Source organism: Lepus europaeus, chromosome 4 (assembly GCF_033115175.1).
Source record: "Lepus europaeus isolate LE1 chromosome 4, mLepTim1.pri, whole genome shotgun sequence".
NCBI classification, from domain to species: domain Eukaryota; kingdom Metazoa; phylum Chordata; class Mammalia; order Lagomorpha; family Leporidae; genus Lepus; species Lepus europaeus.
The window spans coordinates 132,268,725-132,294,022 of NC_084830.1; the positions used below are offsets into that span (position 1 = coordinate 132,268,725).

The 25,298-nt window shown below is 38.5% G+C and overlaps 1 pseudogene; it reads left to right on the forward strand.

Annotated features, from left to right (window-relative positions):
- Nucleotides 1–1,472: 1,472 nt before the first annotated feature.
- On the forward strand, nt 1,473–2,838 carry LOC133758781 (60 kDa heat shock protein, mitochondrial-like; annotated as a pseudogene).
- Nucleotides 2,839–25,298: the final 22,460 nt, after the last annotated feature.

The window sequence follows — 25,298 nt, forward strand, 5'->3', positions numbered from 1 at the left end:
AGAATACAAAGATTCAAGTTGCACCTCATAAAGGATGCATGTTTTATAAAAGGATCTCTTCATTACTGTGCCTTCCAAGCAAAGCTTTTTGTTGTCCAAGTTTCATGAAATTGCGGTGTATCTTAAAACAAACCTTAATAAGAATCTCAAGTCTTCTATTTTGTCTCAAAATAATTAAAAATCATCTTAATAGTTACTTATCGGCCAGCACTGCGGCTCACTAGGCTAATCCTCCACCCGCGGTGCCGGCACTCTGGGTTCTAGTCCCATATGGGGCACCAGATTCTGTGCTAGTTGCTCCTCTTCCAGTCCAGCTCTCTGCTGTGGCCTGGGAAGGCAGGGGAGGATGACCCAAGTGCTTGGGCCCTGCACCCACATGGGAGACCAGGAGGAAGGCATCTGGCTCCTGGCTTCAGATAGGTGCAGTGCACCAGCCGTAGCGGCCATTTGGGGGGGGTGAACCAATGGAACCTCTCTCTCTCTCTCTCTCTCTCTCTCTCTCTCTCACTGTTTAACTCTGCCTGTCAAAAAAAAAAATAGTTACTTATACTTATTTAGGACACACAATGAGCCAGAATCTGTAATAATGATGTCACATTGATTGCCTAACCTAATCACCTCAGTCACTCTAAGAGTCAGCATGATGATTCCATTTTACAGGTTCAGAAACTGAGATGTAAGGGGCCGGCTCTGTGGCTCACTTGGTTAATCCTCCGCCTGCAGCGCCGGCATCCTATATGGGCTCCAGGTTCTAGTCCCCGATGCTCCTCTTCCAGTCCAGCTCTCTGCTGTGGCCCAGGAAGGCAGTGGAGGATGGCCCAGGTGCTTGGGCCCTGCACCCACATGGGGGACCAAGAGGAAAGCACCTGGCTCCCGGCTTCAGATTGGCGCAGTGCGCCGGCCATGGCAGCCATTTGGGGAGTGAACCAGCGGAAGGAAGACCTTTCTGTCTCTCTCTCTTTCACTGTCTAACTCTGCCTGTCAAATAAAAATAAATAAATAAATAAATAAATAAATAAATAAAAAGAAACTGAGACATAAATCCCTGAAACTTTCCACAGGATCACAAGATAACAAATAAAGCTGTATCAAAACAAGGACATGTAGATGTTAGTAACATTGATCTCAACTGCATTAATCTTGATAAAAGATTAATTTTAGAATTAATCCCAAAGAACCGATCTCTCCAAACTGAACTGCTTACCAGCATTTGAGAACACACTGCATTTAGTCTTTTGAGTTCTCTGTTTGTCATCATTACTTTCAGAAAGTAAGTGTTCATGAACTATTAGTTCTATAATTCAAATTGCAGCTGTAGGTCAAATTTCTTCATGGAACTCCAAAGTGTTTTCTTGGTATTTTCCCTAGGTTTTTGCATTTTTTTAAACCACATGTTGCCTGTACCATAGCTATTTCAGTACAGGAATCATAATTCTCTGTGTTTTAGTGTCAAGAACTGTAATTATCCTCACTCGCTGCCGATGGCCTGCCTCGCCACGTGCACTCCGCGCCGCCTCCCCGCAGAAATGCTTCGATTACCCAGTCTTTCGCCAGATGAGGCCAGTGTCCAGGGCACTGGCTCCTCATCTCACTCGGGCTTACACCAAAGACTTAAAATTTGGTGCAGATGCCCAAGCCTTAATGCTTCAAGGTGTAGACCTTTTAGCTGATGCAGAAGCCATGACTATGGGGCCAAAGGGGAGAACAGTAAATATTGAACAGAGTTGGTGTAGCCCTAAAGTAACAAAAGATGGTGTTGCAAAGTCAATTGACTTAAAGGATAAATATAAGAATATTGGAGCTAAACTTGTTCAAGATGTTGCCAATAACACAAATGAAGAGGCTGGGGATGGCACCACCACAGCTACTGTACTGGCCCGCTCTATTGCCAAGGAAGGCTTTGAGAAGATTAGCAAAGGTGCTAATCCAGTGGAAATCAGAAGAGGTGTGATGTTAGCTGTTGATGCTGTAATTGCTGAGCTTAAGAAGCAGTCAAAACCTGTGACAACACCTGAAGAAACTGCTCAGGTTGCTACAATTTCTGCAAATGGAGACAAAGAAATTGGCAACATCATTTCTGATGCAATGAAGAAGGTTGGAAGGAAAGGTGTCATCACAGTAAAGGATGAGAAAACACTGAATGATGAATTAGAAATTATTGAAGGCATGAAGTTAGATCGAGGCTATATTTCTCCATACTTTATTAATACATCAAAAGGTCAGAAATGTGAATTCCAAGATGCCTATGTTCTGCTGAGTGAAAAGAAAATATCTAGTGTCCAATCCATCGTACCTGCTCTTGAAATTGCCAATGCTCACCGTAAGCCCCTGGTCATAATTGCTGAAGATGCTGATGGAGAAGCTCTGAGTACACTCGTTTTGAATAGGCTAAAAGTTGGTCTTCAGGTTGTGGCAGTCAAAGCTCCAGGTTTTGGTGACAATAGAAAGAACCAGCTTAAAGATATGGCTATTGCTACTGGTGGTGCAGTATTTGGAGAAGAGGGATTGACCCTAAATCTTGAAGATGTTCAACCTCATGACTTAGGAAAAGTTGGAGACGTCATTGTGACCAAAGATGATACTATGCTTTTGAAAGGAAAAGGTGACAAGGCTCAAATTGAAAAACGTATTCAAGAAATCATTGAGCAGTTAGACATCACAACTAGTGAATATGAAAAAGAAAAACTGAACGAACGTCTTGCAAAGCTTTCAGATGGAGTAGCTGTGCTAAAGGTTGGTGGGACAAGTGCAGCAGAAGTTGTAGTCACAGAAATTCCTAAAGAAGAGAAGGACCCTGGAATGGGCGCGATGGGCGGAATGGGAGGTGGTATGTTCTAATTCTTAGAATAATGCTTTACCATTACTAATGAACTGTGACAGGAAGCTCAAGGCAATGTTCCTCATCAAGAACTTCAGAGAAGTCAGTTGAAGAAAATGGAGAAAAGGCTTGCTGAAGAAAATCACTATAAGCATCAGTTACTGGTTTCAGTAGACAATATATATGGTTTACTGCTGTCATTGTCCATGCCTACAGATAATTTATTTTGTACTTTTGAATAAATAAAAAAGGCATTTGTACATTCCTGAAAAAAAAGAACTATAATTATTCAAAGAAGGCATTTAATAATTATCTACAGAACAAAGGAAACAAAATGAAAAGCAGAAAGAATAAAGGAACTATCAAGCAAAGAGTTGTTTAGCTGGGGCTGGTGCTGTGGCATCCAAATGGGCACTGATTTGAATCCTGGCTGCTCCACTTCCAATCCAGCTCTCTGCTATGGCCTGAGAAAGCAGTAGAAGATGGCCCAAATCCTTAGACCCCTGCCCCTACGTGGGAGACCTGGAAGAAACTTTTAGCTCCTGTCTTCGGATCAGCACAGCTCCAGCTGTTGCAGCCAATTGGGGAGTGAACCAGTGGTTGGAAGCCCTCTCTCTATCTCTATCTCTCTTTGTAACTCTTTCAAATAAATAAAAATAATTTTAAAAAAAAGTTATTTACAAGGTTTTAAGAGCAAGATGTGCCTGGCCCACAGACACCAGCCTTGCCCCAGGCAACTGTGACTCAGTGGTGCAGCAGTCTTCCTTTCCTTTGGGGTTCTCTTTGATACCTACCATTGTCTGTCTACCCCTAAGTCCAAAGGAACTGGATCCTTCCCCATTTATAGTTACAATCCCATTTGGATCAAAATCCATTTTATGTGATGACCTTAACATGAAGAACCCACAGTAGCATTTTCAAAATGAATATTAGTCTTTGCCAAATATAACAATATGATAATAATTTTAGGAAATAAACTTCAAAATATTTTCAGGGAGAAGTTTTTGATTCTTAGCTATTAAGAGTACCAAAAATATTACCAAACAAAAATATGTCCAGATCACTTTACATACATTACCCCATCCCAGTAAGAAAGGTATTATTCTAATTTTCATTTTGTATTCTGTAGAGAATTTAAGTAACTTGCAAGAATATACATGGCTAGTGGTAGAAATGGATTGTGAACTCAGATTTGTCTGATGTTAAAACCATTTCTAGTCATCATTATGCCTTTCTGAATCTCCCAACTCCATCTTCCCCCCATTAACTGCCACCAACTATGCCCATGTGACATTCCTTCTGTCCTTATCTTAATGGGCTCAGTCCCATTGCCTCCTTTGCTGGTATCCCTCTATATCTTGCTCCATTTCCTAGATGACTGCAGAAGGGTTATAGAAAACATTTTTTTACACCTTTGTTTTTCTCATGAAAAATTTCCAGAACCCTTAGGTCCCTTTCATTTCTAGAAGAATCTAGGGAGAAAAAGAATAGAGAATTGAGTCCTGGTACTGACTCAGGAGAATTCTTCCATGACCCAGGCTGCAGATATGATGTTTTCTCCTCACAGAGGTAGTTATGTCTTCTTTTCTGTCCCATTCCAGGGACTGTCATTCAGATTAGAGTATCCATTCACCACACAAATGACCAGAGTTGGTTTTACTAGCAGTAATAATGACAAAATTGGCTTTCATTGTATCTTCTGTTTTTCTCTGTAATTGCTAAATGTCTCATATTTACCACCTTAATCTTCCCATCTACACTGTTGAATAGATACAACTGTCACCATTTTGCTGATGATGAAATAAAAGCCAATATACATTAATTAACTTTGTCTAACATCACCAAACCTGTAAACTGATGTTTGAACACTGGTCTCTCTGACTCCAAAGACCTTGCTGTGAACCTCTGTCCTATATTGTATCTGGCCTTGCCCCATTATAATGTAATTAATATTTAAGCATAAATATAGCACTGATACAGTACAAACACACACACACATGCACATAAAATAATCATATTTATACATTATGCAATTCCACACCTACAGGTACTTTCTCACAGTGTCTTTCAAGTTTCACTTAGCATTGCCCTAACCATGCAAGCTGTATGAATTCCATAGTGTTGACAATCTGATGTAATTCAGGGGAGTCCTCATTATGTTAACCAAAGTGTTTGTGGCTTTTTATAGTGTGCACTTGTGTTTGGCTCTCATTTGCTGCTTATATCAACCATGAAAGTATAATTATATTAATTTTCAGAAGAGACACAGCCTCTGATCATCAGGAAATCTGAGGTTATAAGCCAGTAAAGAGTAGGGAATTCAATCATGTCTCAAACTCAGACTGAGCTTTTCTACCTCACTTTATACTTCTTCCTTCCATGTGTTTCATGGATTCTTTCTTCATCCTAAATTATCTTCTTCATTGTGTAGTTGCTAATATTGGCCATGTGCAGAATCAAACATTTTCCCAGATAGAAATCTCCAACCAGTTGTATTATCAGAATTCCTTTGCTTTGGTGGAATCCTTTACTTCCCACTTCTTTACTTCTCAGTGGAACCCAGGATTGTGTCCCAAGGTAAAATGAATTGAATGACTCTGTGCCTTCTACTTCTGAGTCAACTAATGAAGGGTCTGTGTGATGGAAGGTGGTTGATCCCCAAGGTCGGGCTTCTTCATTTTCCCAGTGGCCCCAGGGCTAAGAGCACCAAGCTTTCACAGTGTCTGGGATGGCCTTTGGCTCCTGTACTGAAGCACTATTGTTTGCTGCCTTTGTTTTCTAAGTGGAAGAGATGGCAGGATAAGAGGCCTTTCCATCTGAACTCCACATCCACAGTTCTTCTCTATCTGCACCTTATTCAAGTACATACCCTCATATGAACGGAACATCCAGCAATGATTTCAAGATATACTACTTGTGAATTAATGTTAACTCCTATAAATTACTACCTATAACTGCATAAGTAGCTGTAGTTCCTATACGGCTCAGCAAAGTCACATCTTGGTTATGTACACAATTCTGCATTATAGCACTCCCAAGGCTGCTGATTAAGCTAGATGTTGTGAACTATATACTTTATATCCTATAAACCAAATCACCATTACAGACTGCCTTCACTACTGCAACAACTTCTGAACTAACCTATGACATATTATTGATCTAAGATCCAAAGACCAGCAAAAGGGATATTAGAAAATTTAATCATTTCAGGTCATTATCTACTTCAGAACCATCCTATAGATTCCTTACTCTTATAATAAAATCCAGGCTCCTTACAAAACCTACTTAAATTCACTGAGAGAACATTCTGAGAGGAACTCGCCAAATTCAAAATTGTTGGTCCACACTCAGCAAAGGAAGTTTTTCTGTAAAATATTTTAAAGTATTTATTTATTGGAAAGGTAGAACAACAGAGCAGAAGATAGAGGTAAACCTACCATCCACTGGTTCACTGCTTGAATGGCTGCACCAGCCAGGTCTAGGCCAGGCCAAAGCCAGGAGCCAGGAAACCCATCCTGGTCTCCTACATGGGTGGCAGATGGCCAACTACTTGGGCTGTCTCCACTGCATTCCTGAGTGTAAACAAGGAAGATGGATTGGAAGCACAGCAGCAAGGACTCCAACTGGCACTCTAATATCGGATACAAGCAGTGTGGTACAACTCTTGTGGGCTCAACCCACTGTACCATAAAGCCAGCCCCTGAAAAATTTTTGCTTAAGAGAAAAAAAAATGGTGCTCAAAGTGAAGGGTGACTATCACCTAAAGAAAATGAAGTGCTCCTTAGGGGGATCTGCAGAAAAACAGGCAGAGTCTAGGCTGTGGTTACATCTTTAGCAGAAATTAAGATTACTTGACTCAAAATGAACTTTTACTCAATTTTTGTTTTAAGAAACTTTTTGGATTCCTGGGATTATGGCATCATTTTTAAAACTAAATAAAAATTTAAAATAAGCTTTTCCATGATCCTTAACCTATTTATGAGAAAGTAATTCCCCAGAGGGAGTGAACTGCCCAGGATCTCCTTTGAATTTCTTTCAAAGCTAGGGCCAGATCACAGCTCTGCACCACGTCTCAAAGCTTTCAAATGATGTTATAAAGGATAAATTTCTTTTCTTTCCCTTTGGTTTATTTTCTACACATCACTAACCAATGTTTTCAATCAAATGAAAATATATAGACGAAACCCATGTTTAAATCTTCATTTATGCACTGTTAGATTTAACAGACATACAGTTTCTCTATAGGATTGCATGTAGCAGTTTAAAGACTTGCTCTCAATTCTGTACTTACCACAGCAGTTTGTGGACCACCATCAGTCTGCAGATGATACTTTAAGCAGCACTCTTTTGCATGTCTTACCTAACCACCCACACTCTTCAGATTCACAAAATCTTTCCCAAAGCAAGTTGGCAACTGACCTACATAAGTCCTTACAAAGCAGGCTGCTGCCATCTCCAAATACAAGCTTTTGGTACTTTATTTTAATCTCACCATGAATTAATTTCTCTGAGGAGGCCAGGAAAATTGATACCACATGTAAAACTGACTATATCCATAGAGTGATAGCTATATCCATGGGCTAGGCATGTTAAACAATTTGAAAACCACTCCGGCACAACCTCTCAACCTCTACAACATAAAAAATACTGTAGTTTGAACATGATTTAAAACTCATGTGGATCTTTAACCTCCAAATTCTCATGTTAATAGTTAATGGGTTAATATGAATTTAACATGGAGACTTGATACAACTATGGTATCTGAGAGGTAAGTCCATTGAATGATCTCTTGGTCACTTGGGGCTTCACCTCAGGAGGTAATTTTTGCAAAAGTGGTAGTTACAAAGGCTGAATTGGGCTTAGCTATTTTCTCTATGCTTCCTGGCTCACCACGTGATCCACCCTCCACATGCATTCTGGGGCCTCCCAATCTTAGACTATAATCCTCCAGAAAGCTGAGGTGAAATAAATCTTCTTCCTAATTAAGTAGCTTCTTTCAGATATTTTAAGTGACAAAATGCTAACTAATACACAAGAATATTTCCAAAAGTTTTGGAAAATGGTACTGAGATAAGATATTCATGCAAAAGAGTTTTGAAATCAATGCACAGTATTTTCATAATAAGCATTTTTCTAAGAACTTTCTGATGATCTTTCATGTATGCATGTGTGGATTGTGTAATTTCTTTTACGTTTTATCATTAATTTTTGAGACATTTGTTTTCCACAGAACACTATGAAGAAAACAATGGTTTTTTAAAATTGTCTTTTGATATCCTCTGGTCCCTATCAGTACTTCTCAACCTCTGCTGCTTCATTTTTTCCACATAAAATAACACCACTCATCATACATTTCTTTGTTTGTTTTCCTATCACCAAAAATAGCAATATAATTACTGTTTATTATTCATCAGATACTAACCTGCACAGTTGTTTATTTGATCTTTGTAATAACCCTGTGAAGTTAGTGCTATTGTTATTCACATGACAGAGCTGGGAAAGCTGAGAGAAAGTATATGGGCTCAGTTTTGAATTCAGTGAGGTTGAAACACCTATGAGATATACATACATGGATATCCAGGAGACCAAGGCACATGATCCTGGAACTCAGAAGAGAAATGGCACTAGAATTAGATATTAGAAACCACACTCTGTGTATAGAAACTGGTTCAGCAGGGCTAGAAGAGACATCTTAGGAGTGTGCACAGTGTGAGAAAGGTGCCAGACTTCTAGAGAGCTCCAAATACATTACTGTCTGTCATTAAAACCTTTACATAAATTTGCTGGATCCTTTGCAACTGAACTGTAACTGAGAGTAGCTTCCTTTATGGAGAAACAAGGGCCCGCATTCCACAGTCTGCCCTACACAAAGCATAGAGACAAATTCTGGTAGAACATGGTGTTGGTAACAAGGAAGGGCAGGGACTGGAAACTGGACAACAGGAACAGTCTATCTGTGGGAACATCAGGAACAGAATAGAAACCAACAATCATAATACTCTGTCCACTTTAGATGGGTTCTTGGGATACTTGTTCTTTGTAGTTAAAGGAGATTAAACTAGCACATGTGGGTGAAACCTAGAGCTTGTTTAAAAGATTTCCCATGGCTAAAGCTCTCAAGGTGGAAATAGCTGCATGACAGCAGCCACCAGTTGAAAAGACCAGATTCCAATGGAAGGTTAGACAGGATGGATATTTTCCATACCCATAAGAAACATTCACAGCCTTGCCCACAGTTATGAGGAGAGATGTGAAGACAGAATGAACATTTTTCCTGGTTGAGCAAGAACCATGGGACAATAGCTGCATGGTTCTCACATAACTCTTCTTCTTGACAGTGATGTGAGTGATGACAAGGATAGGTCTGAATGTCACAGCCAACAATGGTGTTCAAGAGCAATGAGTCTCTGAGTCCTGAAGATCAATAACTAAGTGTTCCCCCAAGACATAGGAGGAATGCTCTAGTTTCAAGTCTTCCCTGAAGCCTGGAATTCATCAAAAAGTAGAATCACAGACATTTCCTGGTGGAACGATGTTCAAGTGATCAATGAGCTGCTTATCTATGTAACAATCTCCTTTGCAACAACACTGATAAATGCCCACTTAGTCCTATTTACATGCCTTCAATGATGAGAAGCTTGCTGCTTCATAAGGTTGCTTTCCGTGGTTCAACAGTTCTCTTTGTTACTGACAAAATGTCAAAACAGTAGCTAGCATTCACTGAGTCCTCACTCTGTGCCAAGCACTATGCTGAATATTTTCCATGCATTAAATAACTGACTCTTTGCCACAATGTTATGAAACAAGCTTTAGTATATTTTCACTTGGTAACATAAGAAATTAGGCACCATACATTGAGAATAGCTTCAAGGTCACAGAAAGTGTTAGAGATATGTTCAAAGAACATGATTTTGGAACATTTCACTCATTTACTAATCTATCTCCTTGTAAAATGTCACAGAAGCACCTGCATTATAATTCATTTGGATTTTTTCAGTGATTTTCTTAAGAAAAGACTTATTAAATACGTACTTTTACCACTTGTGACACACTTGAAATCACAAAACTGGTATACAATATTCCACCCTTATTTGTACTTTTGCATTCCATGATTTCAGTTTCTCTTGGTAAACCAAACTCCAGAAATACTAAATCAAACATTCCAGAAATAAACAATTCATAGCTTTTTTGGGGGGGGGACAGGCAGAGTTAGACAGTGAGAGAAAGAGAGACAGAGAGAAAGGTCTTCCTTCTGTTGGCTCACCCCCCCCAAATGGCTGCTACGGCCGGCGCGCTGCACCGATCCGAAGCCAAGAGCCAGGTGCCCCTTCCTGGTCCCCTGTGCTGGTGCAGGTTTGATAATCTAGTATTACTTGAAGTTGATGATCTCTCTTCTAACATATTGTTGGAAAATACAGTGTTCTAACATTACATCAAATGCCCATATAATGTGCATCAATTCATCTCATTGCAAAGACATTATATTACTTACTATCATCACAAGAAAAAGAAGGGTAAGTATAATATTATATATTGAGTGAGAGAGAGAGGAGACACAGAGAGAAACCCTTTTTTCAGCCACCACTTGATTTATAGGAGTACGAATTTATTCAATGGAAAAATGAAGATAATAATTTTTGTCCTGTCAGCCTCTCAGAAGGGTTGTTAGGATCAAATTAGACAATGGGTCTACAGATTTTGTAAATTATGAAGAATAACAAACTTTATCATTAGAGCAGACCTCATAGCCTAAATACACCATTACTTACCCCTTGGATGACTTACATATTCAGGATATCTTCCAGCTCTTCCAGAAAATATCAAGTTGGACAAAGTGCTACATGGACAAGACTCATTATTACTCAGGCGATTCACTACATGAGGGACTTCTATGAGCCAGTTTGTTCTGGGCCCCAGGCTACAGTGTTTACTATGAGAGATCAGAAGAGTTGAAAGTCAACCAGCAGAGACTAGTAATCATACTGATTTCTAAAATATTAAAATATATATGTACTAATGGGTACATATCATTTCCTGGAGTCCCTTAGTTCATATATGTTTCCCTATCTATTCTAGTCAGTACTCCTAGATTGCTCCACAACTCAACAGCTTATGGGTTAAAGTCCAGAATCCCCTATTCTAGGATTTTGCCCAGTATCAATTCCAACTGATTGGTATCATGTGGCATAGGTTGTTAAATAGTTTGAATGTCACCCTAGGAGAACAGGTTCTATTTTATTGAGAAGAGACAGTAAACAAGTTAATAATACAATGCATAATTCAATTTCAGATTAAATAAGAGTTATAACTCAGATAAGAGTTATAAATGATGAGATGGTGCGGGGATGGGGAGTGAGAACCTGATACTGTGATTTTTAAAAAGGCCTCCATGAGAAAGTGGGATTTGAGTTGAGACAAGAATGAAGATGAAAAAATGAGAAATAGACATGCAAAGATTTAGGGGAAGCATATTATCAGCAGAAGGAAAAATAGGGGCACAATTCCTAGGGCAAGAATGAGTCTGGCACGTATGAAGAACAGAAAGGAGTCAAATGCGACTAGATCATAATAAAAATTGCCCAAGACAGGCCAGGGCTCAAGCATCTGAGTGCCAGCAGTCCTTGAATTTATTACAATAACACATTGGAATGACTTAAACATACTGAAATATAGTTGTCATATTTTTAAACGTCTTATTTGGAGGCACCCAAATTCTGGATGACCCTCCCTTTCCTGTTATCTCTCTAATGAAATTGGAAAACCTGAGACTCATTAATATTCTGCTTAGATATGTACATGGTAGATGACAACCTGTTCACTAGTCTGTACTGACTGGCCTAGGAGGCTCTATAGGTACATGAAAAGCTTTTCTTTTGAGGTTGGAATAGGAAATGAAAAAACTGGAGAAACCTTAATGAAGATACAGTCAATCTTCTTAGGCACTTAAAAACCAGCCTTGGAGACAAGGTTGCCAAGCCTATCTTATGTGACCTTCATGACAACCAGATAAAGTGGGCTAAGCTGTGATTATCATCTATCACCATTTTATAAGTAAGAACTATTAGACTCTACAAAAAAAATTATATTTGTGTTCTACAGAGCCATGGGCAAAGATTATTTTATCAATTTTTTGATTGAGAAAGCAATTAAGAAAAACTGAGCAATTGTACATACATTTGTCACATCTGAACTAGTAGTAAATCATAGGCACCCTTATTCTTGTTACAATACTCCACTGTCTTCTTGTGACATGGGAATTTTGTAACTTGTGCAAGTCAGCTGACGAATGCTCCAGCCAGCTCCATACAAACTATATAGGCAATCAACCCACACATGCCAATGACTATCTGGTCAAGTATTCAGAGGATCTGCATGCTCTCTCTAGGGTGGAGAAAACACTTACCTGTTCTCAATTTAGCATACATACACTTCAGTTAATTTTCATCATAAATTTTAGAGCTGACTTACTGACACTGGGCCAGGAAATTATCTGTGAATGGACACCAGCTAGCCAAAAAGACAAACAAACAAACAAAACCCCAACAACACAAAACAATAAAACTTTTAACTAAACTTTTAACAATGAACTAATGATCATAACGAGGGCAGAAGAAAGACAGGTAGACCAGGAAGAAAGATACCTTTTTTGTTTATTTCCCTAGAGACCCCTCACTAACTATAGCTTTAATTAATAGGTTTTCACAAACAAAAATAGAAGCATACCTTTTCATGGCCTTGATTCAGTACAACTGAGTAGAAGAGTCCCACAAAATATATGGGCAGAAACTTTTTCCAAGAATGGGCCACAATACCAAAGTCTTTCCCATACGTTGGCAATGGGGCTTTCAGGTGGACCTTCCTCCCAGCAATGTTGTTCCAACTTTATCCCCACTCAATTCTTTTCCTCTTATTTAACCCCTTTCATTCTTTCTTCTACTACTTTGATATTTTCTATTTCTACCACTAATTTGCAATGTTCTTTTCAGAACAGGGACATGTCTCCTTCTTTATCTACATCTACAGCACCACACACAGCATTTTTCAAAGCAAATGTTCAACATATTTTTATTAAACAAAATACAATTACTCTGCTTTATAGATCAATGTGTGTCAAATAGGATGTCAATGCTTTATATGTTTTATTTTACTTAATACTTACAGCAACACACTCATATAGGCATCTTCATCCTTATTTTACAGAGAAGGAAATTGAAGTTTTGGAAAATTAAATAATTTGCCCAAGGTCACATAATTAGTAAGTAGCAGAAATGGGATTCAATCCACATTTTGTCTGATGCAAACACAGGGTGACTATACACTAATCTAGGCTGCCTCCCTTCATTGACTATTTCATTATAAAATTGGAAGACAAGATCTGGAATTATGACACAGAGTTAGACAAGCAACCACTTGCATTAAGGAAGCTGGACCAGTTGAACTGCCAAGCAGAGTCTACATTCTTGACGTGTACCTGGGTATTAGAGGCTGGGCAGGTACCTGTGGGAATGAACTCAATTCAGACCTTAAGCTAGTTCTCTTCTCCTTTTAATACCAGACAAACAAACTGAAGAGGAGCTGCCCTGTGTTCAAGTGTTCTGCTTGCTAATCCTATTCTCCTTGGGAGAAAAGAGGTGGCAGGAGATGATTTCTACAAGTCATTGCCGGGCTTGGCAGACAGAAAGCTGAGTCAGAGGGAGAGTGGGCTGAAATTATGGAAAGGTAAATAGGCAGGCAAACCCAGGGTGGTGCAGATCTTTTGTTATTCAGCTTTTCCCAGGAGTTAGAGAGCAGAATGCTCTCACAACAGTGAGAGTGGAGATTTAGTAATAGTAGGGATATGTGTTGGTGAATATATAATACACCAGTGCCAATTCTGAATTCCAAGGTATTGATGTTCATGTAAGTTATTGAAATGATAAAGTTAAAGCACATCAATGGGTGTGGTATAGTAGAACAAGGCTCTAGTGCTAGACTAAGGATATTGGGTTTTTGAATTTTAAGGCTGGAATGAATTTTTTAAATCATGTACATGTATAATAATGAATATACTTTTGTTCCTAAAATTTTCTTCAACCATGTGAACTCTTCAAGATGAACTGACAGCAGAAAGCAGAACAATGATTGTTCACATTTTAGTTTAGCAACTACAAAAACACATGATTTTAATAGACTATGTGAAAAGAAGAAATTTTCTGAACTCCAAAACAAATGATGGTTTTTGAAGTTTAGGAAAACATAGGAGAGACTTAAAGGATAGTTGGAGAAAGAACGAGGGGACATAGCTAGAGGAATCATGAACACAGTATTGAAGCAGCATCAGGGGATGACCAGTGTCCATCTGAATATACATGATCTGGAGTTCGAGTCTAGCAGCAGAAACTACTGCTTGCAGATGTGAAGTTGTACAAATTGCCTTTACTGATGAGTTATGAAGAAGTCCTCCTTTTGACAAAAGTCAGCACCTAGCCCAGTAACCACCTAGCAGGAGATATAACCATTTATAATTTCATTCTTGCTCTTGTTCTATTGCCAGAAACCTTGACTTCTAATTTTTGACTCTTTATCGGCATTGTAGGACAACTAAATACCTATGAAACAGGCACTTAGATGCATGGTGATGCGGAAGAAAAAGCCCCTAACCTATGCAGATAAATGGGAATAAATAAAATTATCTAGATATCTCTCTTTGTATATGATAGTCAAAAAACTAGGTTACTACCCACAACAGACAGAACAATGGCTCCCCAAAGGTGGCCACATCATAATCTCCAGACCCTAATATTTTGTCTTACATGGTGAGAATTTCTGCATACAGTGATTAAGTCTAGGATCTTGAGACCCTATAAGTCTCAATATATTCATAAGAGACCATATAAAAGAGAGGCAAGAGCATCAGAGTCAGAAAGAGATGTGATAACATAAGTAGAAGCAGCACTGATCCAGAGCCAACAAATGTAAATAGACTCTCGAAGGTGGAAAAGTCAGGAAAACTAATTTCCATCTAAAGCTTTAGAAATGTACTAAGTCATATAATTAAGATTTAGGTCTAGTCCATCCTCAATTAATTGAAAATAGTTGAATCTATACTGAAAAAGCACTCACTATGAACACTGCTACATTCAGGAATTTTAATATTTTTCACTACATATATACAACACATGGTCATTCAGTTTCACAAGAACATCTAAAGTTCTAATGAGTTCACCATATGTTGAACAATAACAACAATTTCTATTTATTGAACATATTCTATGCTAATTAATGTGCTAGTAATTATCATGGATTAAATCATTTAATTTCACAGTAATCCTATAAAATAATTGTAATACTCTACAGTAGAAAGAAAAAGGTTCAGTAAAGTTTACTGTAATGGAATGAAAGGGATAAAAGAATGGTTAAGACATAATTAGAGTTCAGGTTTGGGGTGGGACTGGGGTAGTATGAACTGGACCTCAAATCAGTTCTATTCATTCCTATCAAGGCACAGTTATGATGCTTCTCTTCCACAAACTCCTTCCTTCTATAAGTGTCTATGAGACATCTCTATCATCTCAGCAGAATCTGAGAATATAGCTAAACAAAAATAGTTATATACACCGGGAATAAGTAAGCTATAGCTTATATTTTTACTCATCCCATTGAATCATAAGAAGTACCTACAGCAAAGATTGGCAAACTTCTTTTGTAAAGGGCCAGAGAGTAAATATCTTGGGCTCTACAGGGCATATGCTTTCCCTTTTAAATGCTATTTTGTCTGACATTGGTATAGCCTTTCAAGATTTATTGGAGTTTCTGTTTGCATAACATATTTTCCATTCCTTTTAAAAATATTTATATATTTATTTGAAAGATGGGGGTGGGGGGAAGGAACAAGAGAGGGCTCCCATCCACCTATCCACTGATTTACTTGCACAGTGACTGGGATTGGGTCAAACCCAGGCCCAAGGAACTCAACCCAGATCTCACATGAGGGTGTCAGGAACCCAAGTACTGATCATCACTGATGCCTCCCAGGTTCTGCATTAGCAGGAAGCTGGAACTGGGATCTAGAGCTGGAAATCAAGTGTAGGTACTGTGTCTTGATGATGATACTAAACACTCTCCCTGCTTTTTCCCAATTTTTACTTTCAATCTACTTGTATCTTTAAATCTAAAATAGTAGCTCCAAAAGGATCTCTTATGCACTATGGATGAGAATGTATATAAATATAGCCATTTTGTAAAACAGTGTAGAAGGTTCACTTCTGGGTATATATCCAAAAGAATTGAAATCAGGATCTTAACAATTTATCTGTACCTCCATGTTCACGGTAATATTATTCACAGTAATCAAGACATGGACTCGACACAAATGTCCACTGATCAATCAATGGATAAAAAAAATATGGCACATATATAGAATGTAATATTATCCAGCAGTAAAAAAGATGGAAGTCCTACTACTTATAGTAACATGAGTAAATCTGCAGGTCATTTTGCTAGGCACAGAAAGACAAAAGACACATGTTCTTACAACTTGTGGAATCTAAAAAGGCTAAACTGATAGAATTAAAGAGCAGAATGATAGTTACCAGAGACAGGAGGAAGAGAAGAGAAATGGGTAGGGAAAGCAAAGATACTAGTCAAAAAGTTAAAGTTTGAGTTGGGAAGATTAACAGCCAGTGATCTATTGCAATATATGACAGAGGTAGTTAATAGTAATAATTGACTGTATATTTCAAAATTGAGTAGGTATCAAATGTTCTCATCAAAATATAAGATAAATATGTGAGGCGATAAACACATTAATTAGCCTGATTCAATCATTCCACAATCTGTATGTATATCTGAACAACATTCTGAATCCTGTAAACAATTATTACCTGCCAGTTTGAAACAAAATTTAAAATCAGTACACAAATAAACACAAACAAAAAGTAGTGTCTTGAATAGATAGTATATTTTGTAATTGGATTTTTTAATCTACTCTGACATTGTTTCACTGGATTATTTATTTTGTTCACATTAAATATTATTATTGAAATGGTGCATTTCCTAATGTCATTTTGCCTTTTCTCTGTATCTTATGCCTTTTTGTTCCTCTATTTCTCCTTTACTGCTGTCTTTTGCACTGTGGAAATATTTTCCAACATAAAATTCTTTATTTTTTCAAAGTTCCTTTAGTGGTTGCTCTGGGATATACTATATACATTTTAATTACTACAATTTACTTCAAATTTACACTAACATAATTTTAGTAAGATATGGAAATCTCATTCCTATACAGACATTGTGCTATTATATAATTATCATATATCATCATACATGTTATAAATGTTATATCATATATCCAGCAATGCTTACTTTAATTATTACCTTAATTTAATTTTTATTAGAGAAACTGAGATACATGTCTGTGGTAAATACTCAACTTTGCAACTGCTGCATGAAAAGAACCATGGGCAATATATATATGGATGAATGTTACTGTGGTTCCATAACTTTACTTATGGTCACTGAAATCTGAACTGCATATAATTTTCATGTTATGAGATTTTCTTCTTCTGTTATTTTTCCCCAACCACTAAAAAAACCATAAGAATCATGTTATCTCCTAGGTTGTACAAAAATAGGCAGAGGCAGGAATGAATCTGAGGGCATATTTAGCCATCAATTTGACCTTCAGCAACATTTCAACCTCTTTGATGTGGTAAAGTTACTCAGACACAGCTTCTTGTCTGCCATGTGGTGAAAATAAGACCAGAGACTGGGCTCTGATGTCATAAATGACAGTTCTGCTTATATTGTGTTGTCTTCTAGACAGGAAAGATTGCATTTAACCAAGCTCCAGGAAGGAAAGGGAAAGGTAACAGACAGGGGGAAATCCTGAAATTCTACTAAATTCTACTACATGATGTGAAGTCATCAAGAACTCTAGGACTGAATGTCAATAACTCTTGAAATATAAACATTTATATTAGGTTGTATTTTTATTTATCACTAGTCGAGAAATCTTTTCTGAATGTTTAAATCCAAATTCAACTTTGCATATGAGAAGAAGATTCAGGGAAACGGATCATGGATTTTTCTATACCTGTGCCCAAAGAACTAAGAGAACAAAGATCTTTTAGCACCCTCTTGTGTCCATTAGTAGTGATTTCCAACAGCCAATCCCACTAAAAATATTAAAAACATCTAATGAAGCATAAGGCAGAGAAGCATAAGGCAAAGAAGTTGAGGTAGTGGTGTTTGTCATTGCTCATATATACTGTCTACGGTATTTGGACACACCTTCCACAAACAACACTCTCCTAAAATGAAAAGTATTCACTTTTCCTTTCTAGAGGCTACCACTCTTTGAAAGAAACTGATGTCTTTTTTTCTTTAGTTCACCTTAATTATCTTTTATTTGTTTAATTAGAGCAGTTAAGATAACAGGTCTAGTATCAGACACAGGTATGATTCTATAATGGATTTTCATTAGATTAACACCAGGCAAATCAATTAACTGTCTCTCCTAAATACCTCTGCAGCCATTTATCAGTGAATAGTACCCCTCATATCAACATAGTTGTTTTACCTATGATTAAAATAGGCAAAAGCACTTTGCTTCCAAAGTTAGATGTAGAGGCACAAGGAACAAAAGAGACAACAGACAAATAGGACTCATCAAGATTAAACAGCTTTGTGTATCAAAGGATGTTATTAAGAAAGTGAAAAGACATCCTACCCAACAGGAGAAAATATTTACAAATCATACACAATCAATTCGCTTTATTCATATTATTCATGGCACTGAGTTCCAAACTCACTATAAGCAAGGAATTAACAAAAATTGAAACACTGCCCCATAGAAACATATATATTTATATGTGTGTGTGTGTGTATCCTATCTTACAACTTATACAGGTTCCACTTCCAATTTTTCAAATTTACAATAGTGCAAAAGAAATATGCTTTCAATAGAAACCATACTTATTTTTTTAAAAAAAATATTTATTTTACTTATTTGAAAGAGTTACAGAGAGAGGTAGAGACAGAGAAAGAGGTCTTCCATCTGCTGGTTCACTCCCCAGATGACCGCAACGGCCACAGCTGCGCCAATCCAAAGCCAGGAGCCAGGAGCTTCTTCTGGGTCTTCCACGTGGGTGCAGGGGCCCAAGGACTTGGTCCATCTTCTACGTCTATCCCAGGCCATAGCAGAGAGATAGATTGGAAGAGGAGCAGCCGAGACTAAAACCAGTGCACATATGGGATGCCAGAGCTTTAGGCCGTGGCTATAACAAGCTGCACCACAGAGCAGGCCCCATAATTATGCCACTTTAGTTCATTGTTTATCCACAAGATGGCGCTCGACAATAGAGTTGTCTTGCTGTGCCCTTTTAAAAAGATTTTTTTTTTTTTTAATTTGTAATTAGTGCCAAGACACTGTGGCAAAAAAAAAAAAAAAAAAAACCTAAATGAAACATTTCTGTGAGTGAGATTCCAGTGGAAAGAACAGGCCATCAAAGAAGGAGGTACCTTTCTCTGAAGGGAGGAGAGAAATTCCACTTTGAATATGGCCTTGTCTAAACAAGATCGGAGTGGTGAACTCAAGAGGCTTCCATAGCCTTGGCAGCTCATGACAAGAGCCTCAGGTGATTACTGACTTCATAAATAAGAGTGTCAATTGTTAAATCAACAACAGGAGTAACTGTGCACTTTCTCCCCATGTAGGACCTCTGCCTTTAATGTATTGTACTATGAGAATTAATGGTAAAACTACTACTCAAACAGTACTCTATATTTTGTGTGTCTTTGTGGGTGCAGTGTGTTGAAATCATTACTTAGGGCCAGCGCCACGGCTCACTAGTCTAATCTTCCACCTGCGGCGCCAGCACCCCGGGGTTCTAGTCCCGGTTGAGGCGCCGGATTCTGTCCCGGTTGCCCCTCTTCCAGTCCAGCTCTCTGCTGTGGCTCGGGAGTGCAGCAGAGGAAGGCACAGGTCCTTGGGCCCTGTACCTGCATGGGAGAACAGCAGGAAACACCTGGCTCCTGGCTTCGGATAGGCACAGTGCACCGGCCATAGCAGCCACTTGGGGGGTGAACCAATGGAAAAAGGAAAACCTTTCTCTCTCTCTCTCACTGTCTTATTCTGCCTGTCAAAAAAAAAAAAAAAAAAAGCAGAAAATCATTACTTAGTATATACTAAGTTGATCTTCTGTATATAAAGATAATTGAAAATGAATTGTGATGAAGAATGGAATGGAAGAGGGAGTGGAGATGGGATGGTTGCAGGTAGGAGGGAGGTTATGGGGGGAAAAAGCCACTACAATTCAAAAGTTGTACTTTGGAAATTTATATTTATTAAATAAAAGTAAAATAAATAAATAAATAAACATTACAGTATAAAAATTGTAAAAAAAAATTGTAATTAGTGCTTTGGATTGGCGCAGTTCTTGCTGGTTTGGCCAGTTGGGGAGTGAACCAGCAGATGGAAGACCTCCCCTAACCCCTCTGCCTCTCCTCTCTCTGTGTAACTCTTTCAAATAATTAACTAAATCTTTTTTAAAAATCTGTAATTAGTTTTTTCAACAGATTCAATGTGCTTTGTAGATAAAATTCTAAGAACATATTCCTTTGCTCTCACACTTCCTCACTCCAATATCTCCCTTCCACTCTCCTTTCTTCTAGATATTTTTTTAGTTTATGAGATAACATTTTAATTTTAAAAAGGCTTAATACTTCATCTTATAAGAAGTTTACAAGTAAAAGTAAAATAAGTTTCGTTTAGGGGAATACAGACAAAAGCTATAAACAATAATTAAATGGAAAAATGACCATTTCACTCATATATAGTAATTTTTAAATAATTAAAAATTAATCATTAAAATGCTAGTAGAGCAATGTGCTTAACCATTGGTTTAAGAAAGGTATAAAAGTCTTACAAAACTATATTTGCAGCAATACTGATAAACACAGGCATTTCTCTTTCTTCTTTATCCTTTTTTTTTAAATTTTAGCTTCCACTGTCTAACAAATCATTTTAAAGTATTCACAAAGCTTATCAAGCAAACATACTCCTTAACTGCTTTAAAGCACGTATTGTAAATGCAAACACCTTACATGCCTCTCACTCTTTACAGTTTTTAAAGGTCTCTTCCATCTTTGAACTCAGTAACATTCATGGAAAGCAAATATGGGTCACTGTCATCATTTTGCAAGATGAGGGGAAAAAGAGGTTCATAAAAGTAGCATGGCTTACACAAGGTCACCCGTCTATCAGTGGCAGCACTGGATTTTAACTTTATTCTCTCACTGCAAGTCCACTGGGCCCCATCACATTTATCCCCACACAACTTAACTGTTCAAATCTCTCTTAAATGTAGGTGGATAGTACTTCTCTGACTGTAACCAGAATGCCTCTTTTGTATTACCACAGTGCCCTTTTCTCTAGGCCCACTCTCTCTCATCTGTCAAGTTTCCTGACCTGGTGATGTTGGTGCATCACCATTTACCTAATTTTGCCACTGCACCAAAGCAATATATATTTGCTTACAGTTTCCATTTATTGATATACAGGAAAATAATGTACACAAGAAGTCAATCTTGATAAGATGCATTTCCTTGCTTTACAATAAAGACTTGGGAGCTATATACAAGGGAATAAATAACCACAAAGAAAAAAAATCCTGTTAAGACAAGCTTTGAGCTTCCTTTTGGATTGTGTCCATGTTTCTGAAACCCAACTCTAAGCAACTGGTACAGGTTTGGGCACTTAATCAAAGTCATTAGGCCCTTGTCAGGCCTAATGTAGGACACTCCAATTCTTACTGTAAGAGAGATGCCCAGCTTTCACTGGGTTAAACACCATTTCCAAGTCATGCAGGAAGAACAGCACTGCAGCTCATCTGAATTTCATGGATACCAACACATGGCTTCTCCTTCACACCCAGGCAAGTAGTAATTCCCAATATTAGGACATGGGCCGTCTTCCACTGCTTTCCCAGGTGCTTTAGCAGAGAGCTGGATTGGAAGTGGAACACCTGGGATTCGAACCAGTGCCTATATGGGATGCCAGCACTGCAGGCCATGGATCAATCCACTATGCCACAGAGCTGGCTCCATCATATTTGTTTTAAACACAGTATTTGTTGAATGAATAAGTGCTATACTAAAATACAGGATCTCATTATTTTAGTGACTTTTCATGGCAACCCTGGAAGTATTGTGATTTTCAGCTTAGAATTCTGACTTTCAGAAAGGGACAGTAACGTCACAAGTTCTAGTAATAAAGTCACAACTCAAAACCAGGTCAGTTTGACCCCACAGTTCGTAAGAGCTTTGTGGATCCTATTATATATAAAAATCATCTGGGTTTCTTTTAAAAATGCAGATTTAAATTCAGTGTCTTTGTAATAGGGGCTGCAACTCTGCATTTCTAAGACAACCGAGGCGTTGATTCTGCTGTTTCACAGATCACACTTTTGAACAGCAAAGCACTAATACATATTCATAAAATATCAAGAGTTTTAAAGGGAAACAAACTTAGCTGGTCAAGTTTGAAATACCAAGCTCAGGCTGGCGCTGCAGTTCAGTTGGCTAATCCTCCACCTGCGGCGCCAGCACTCCAGGTTCTAGTCCCGGTTGCTCCTCTTCCAGGCCAGCTCTCTGCTGTGGCCCGCGAAGGCAGTGGAGGATGGCCCAAGTGCTTGGGCCCTGCACCCGCATAGGGGACCAGGAGGGGGCACCTGGCTCTTGGCTTTGGATCAGCGCAGCACAACGGCCGTAGTGGCCATTTGGAGGGTGAACCAACGGAAGGAAAACCTTTCTCTCTGTCTCTCTCTCTCTCTCTCTCTCTCACTGTCTAACTCTGCCTGTCAAAAAAAAAAAAAATACCAAACTCAGATTTTTTTAAAAAGATTTATTTATTTATTTATTTATTTATTAGAAAGTCAGAGCTAGAGAGACAGACATTCACTGTTTCACTCCACAAATGGTTGGAATGGCTGGGGTTGGGACAAGACAAAATCAAAAGCAAGGACCTTCTGCTGGGTCCCCCACTGGATGGCAAGGATTGGAAGTGGAGCAGCCAGAACACAAACTGGCACCCATATGGGATGCCAGTGCTGTGGGTGGTGGCTTTACCTACTATGGCAAAACACCAGCCTCAAAGCTCAAATAATACCATGTGTTCTTTAGTGGGCATTTACTGATAATCACATCACTACTATAAGCTAAAACCAGGTCCAAATCCCACTGTACCCTACTACCATTGACAAGGCATCACAAACAGAGTCAACACACAATGATGTGGCATGTAGAGAAGTAAAAAGAAAAACTCCCAGTAACAATTTATGCTGCCTGTGATTTCCCACTGGTATACACCATTGTTCAAATTCAACAGGGAAACAGGAGGCAAGGAAGTCCATTGATACAATCCAACAAAGTCTTCTTCCTCAGTAGAAAAAAGCAGGGTCTAAAAGGTGGAGGGTGGTTGTATAACTTCAGACTCCCAGATGTAACCTGATTTGTACCTCCTCTTTGACCAAGAGTGCAACAAATGTCAAGAAAAAGTGGGGGTAGGAGCTATACTTTTCTGTTTGATGCCTACATACTTTACCAAGAACTGGACAATATCCCTATGTGTGAAAAAGAAATGTGTCTTTTTATTTAGAAGATTAAATCCTTTTCCGGTGCTCTTATCATAATCAATTTCTCATTCTCTTCCTCAAATATATATCTCCCTAAATTCTCTTCTTTCTCAACCTCCAGAGAATTAACTCTCAGGATTCTCCTACAATTTATCTTACTGTTTCTCCTAAGGTTTATTTTGAACTATGTCTTCTTTTTAAAAAAGATTTATTTATTTGAAAGGCAGAGTCATACACACACACACACACAAACAGAGAGAGAGACAGACAGACAGAGAGACAGAGAGAGACAGAGACAAAGAGACAGAGACAAAGACAGAGACAGAGAGATCAATCTTCTAACCACTGGCTTACTCCACAAATGGCTGCAATAGCCAGGGCTGGGCCAAGAGCCAGGAACTCCAACCAGGTCTCTTACATGGGAGGCAGGGGCCCAAATACTTGGGCCATTAGCCTCTGCACATTAGCAGGGAGCTTGATAGAAAGTGGAGCAGCAGGGGACTCAAACCTGCTCTCCAATGTGAGATTTTGGTAAGCGGCAGCTTAAACTGTTGTGCCACAGTGTGCTGGTCCCTATATACCTCTTCTTAAAAATAAAGGCTTAAAAATAGTGTATATAAAATATTTTCTTTGCTCAGTAACCATAGCATCTTTGGGTTCACTCTCAGTTCTGTCCCTCCTGTTCTATTTTGCCATCTACATATGAGGCAACTCTACCTAGAGGTTGAAGAGGCCATTCAATCTCATTAAGTACTCAACTGAAATCTGCCATCATTCCTTGGATCTGCCTCCTATGCCTCTATTACATAATAAAGTCATTATCATTTTCCAGCTAATCACCCAGGCTCAAAGCCAAGTCTTGCTCTACAACATTGATAATAGTTTTATCCTATGCTCATTTCTTATGGAGAAGATTTAATCATCCCTTTTCTCTAATTAATACCTTATTTTTTGTTTATTCCCTCTATAGACCAATTTAATCATCAGATTCATGTTTTAAAAATAAAATTTTGATCACACATTTATAAAAAAGTATCTCTGAACATTCTCTGAAGCGAAAGGAACTATGGGTGTGTATGGACTGGAAGAGGGTCCCATCTCTTTAGACTCTTGGTTTTACTGCTCCTTAAGTTTTACATCTTTCTGTTGGTAGTGAACAGCATATTTGTCTTCCTTTTAAAGCATTTCCGAATATTTTCCATATTTCAAAGTTGAAGTTAATGCAAGAGGGAGGAAGGGGGCAATGAAATTACTCATAGGAGGAGAGGTGGAAGTCATGAAGAGTGTGAGTGACCAAACTGATTCTTAATTTTTCCCATGGGGAAACTGAAGGGATGAACAGTCACCTTAAACAGCCACGATTTTGAAGGATGGCTATCACAGAACTTGCATCTACAACAATCTGGTGACAGTATCATTTCTGAAGTGTTCAAAGTCCTGGCAAGGAAATACTCAAATTCTAACTATTTCCATTTCAATGGAACCAAAATCAAAGATCCCGATTTTGTGAATATTTTGCAAAATCTTAAACATAAAAATTCTTGACATGTTTAGCAATCCTAAAACTTCATAACACTAAGAGTTCTTAGGTAAAGTATTGTTTTAACCATTTGAGAAGTAAAACACACTTGGAGATTTTGGTAAGACTGTAATTGAGGAGGGCAGCGCTGTGGCGCAGCAGGTTAAAGGATTGCTGTAGTGCTGGCATCCCATATGGGCACCAGTTCAAGTTCCAGCTGCTCCTCTTCTGATCCAGCTCCCTGCTATGGTCTCGAAAAACAGTGAAGCATGACCCAAGTCCTTGGGCCCCTGCACCCGCATGGGAGACCTGGAGGAAGTCTCTTGGCTCCTGGCTTCAGATAAGCTCA